This window comes from Etheostoma spectabile, chromosome 13 (genome assembly GCF_008692095.1).
Source record: "Etheostoma spectabile isolate EspeVRDwgs_2016 chromosome 13, UIUC_Espe_1.0, whole genome shotgun sequence".
Lineage (NCBI taxonomy): Eukaryota > Metazoa > Chordata > Actinopteri > Perciformes > Percidae > Etheostoma > Etheostoma spectabile.
In genome coordinates, this window is record NC_045745.1 from 2,751,826 (window position 1) to 2,754,114 (window position 2,289).

At 39.5% G+C, this 2,289-nt stretch overlaps 1 long non-coding RNA gene across 1 annotated transcript in view; it reads left to right on the forward strand.

Moving 5' to 3' along the window:
• The first annotated feature begins 3 nt into the window (after nt 1-3).
• The window catches only part of LOC116701006 (uncharacterized), a 14,524-nt gene continuing 12,238 nt past the window's right edge, over nt 4-2,289 (forward strand). Inside the window, exons 1-2 of the long non-coding RNA XR_004334788.1 lie at nt 4-233; nt 815-1,001. This is a non-coding gene — a long non-coding RNA (uncharacterized LOC116701006). The remainder of the gene's footprint in view (nt 234-814; nt 1,002-2,289) is intronic.

The window sequence follows — 2,289 nt, forward strand, 5'->3', positions numbered from 1 at the left end:
ACACACACGCACACACGCACTCGCACACACGTAACGCTATAGTTTAGTTGTCTAAGAAATATTTTCTCTAGCAGCGTAAAACTCATTTGCACTCCTCGCCACTAGGCGGCGACATTAACCAGTGAATTGCAGAGTGAACTCTAAGTGGAACTAGCGTGAGTTTTGCAAAACTGTTTACGACTTACGCTGGTAGAACTACGGTGCAACACTTGCCTTTCTTCTGTCAATTAGAGGTAAATAAGAATTATGAATGATAATACTTTAGTGAATGTTGTTCGAAACATCATTAGCTACTAAACTATAAATACAAGTTCCTGACGCGTGTATTTATAGTTTAGAAGCTAAGTTAGCATTATTCACGCTAGCATTGGACAGAGCAGTTAAGCTAGCTAGCTTGTTAAGTCTGAAATAGCTGCCTGTTCGGCTAACATGGTGTGTGAGCTGTGATGATTTGGTTTATTTTTTTCCTTCACAGCCAGAAGAAAAATAGGCTTTACGTTATCCCTTGTGTTAGATGAATTTGTGTTCTATAGCTATCATGTTTTTATAGTTTAATAATACATTATTTGCATTTCACACGCTAGCACTGCAGTTAGTTAGCTAGCTAGCTAAAGCTGGGTAGTAGCTATCCACTGGTCATTAGGGGCAGGTGGGTGCTCCACCTCTTGTCAACAGAAAGAGATGCAAACAAATGTAAATTTCATTTAATTCAAGATAATTCTAATTTATAAGTATTTGTCTTTTATGAATATAACATTTATATTCATAATGAATTTATATTCTAAATTGCATATCATTTGTGGTTGGATTTTAGTTCACATTCAGCCCCTGCCTTGCTGCTTCAGACTGCATTCTGCCGTGTTCGACTCCCTTTGGAGGAAAAACTGGAAACAAAACGCGTGGTGCCCACTGGCCACCAGCCTCGGGATATGGTCATCACTCAAGTTTGCCCAGAGGAAGAGCCGCCGTCCCGCCTTTCTCGTAAAGAGCCCCCAGCCTCGGTGAGTGAAAACATTTCATCATTCTGACTTTGTTGTGCTGGTCCGTATGTTGATCATGTTGTGTTGGATAGATTGATTACGTTAGATGATGACAAGTGTGTACGTATTGGTTGTTGTCATAGAATGAATCTTTATGCATTGTGGAAAGACGTCAACTTTTTCTGGCTAACGTTACTACCATGACGGTGCCTGTAGCCGGTGTTATACGCCTACTGGTTTCCACACCAACTGGTTTCCCCTAGGTCGTGTTCACTTAACGTCTGCCGTTGTGGCCTGCCTCTGTCACCAGATTCGTCCCACAATCACAAACATATTCCTGGCGATTTTCAAATCGTTTCCCAGATCTACTGCCACGAAAATGTTTGTTTAAGTAAGCAATACATCACAGCCACCTACAAAAAATAAAAGATGTAAAAACAATGCAATCATTCAAATTCGGGTCGAGCTGGATTCGAACTTGGGGCAAAAATGCATAAATTACACCGAAGTCTGCTGCTCAACGTATTGAGCTACCAAAGTTATAAAAAATAGTGTTTCAAGTCACGGATCTATCAACTACGTCAGAAACCAGGTAACATTTTATTTTGGCCGATCTAAAACAAATGGTACTCGATGATAGTTTCCACGTTTCTTTCCTCGCAACTACGATCATATTGACGACTACTACTACTTTAGCACAGCCACCTCTACGCTACACATTGTTACTGATGCATATTTCTTAACAGTAACGATAACTCGTAGTCAAATATTGTCGCAATTGCTACGACCTAGCTAAGTCACAGAAAAGTGGTAATACACGACGCAGTTTGAATGCATCGTCTTAATGATTTACAGTCATTGTCTCTCCTTATGTGTAGCCTAGCCGATATGGTATAGGATATAGGAGCCTAAAGTACCTCTGAAATTGCAAAACAAAGGCTTGTAATACAGTGTTAACCTTCTTGAGTTTGGCTCTGAATTAACCAAGCATTCTAATGTGGTTTTAATGAATCATTCCATCCAAACTGATGTGAAGTTCTAAAATCAAACTCCAACACAGCAAAGTAGCTATTGTCACTCTTTTAATGAGTTTATTCATCTAGTGATATGATTACTTTCTGGGTTTAACCAAGTACGCCCCTTTTGGACAAAATATGACATATTACAACATGGGAAAAAATCACATTCATAGCCTTGAACATTGCAAGCCATTTCCAAAAACGCATTCATAACGTATCAGTACAATTGCAAGAAAAGGAAAGTCGATATACACTACCGGTCAAAAGTTTGGGGTCACTTGGAAATTTCC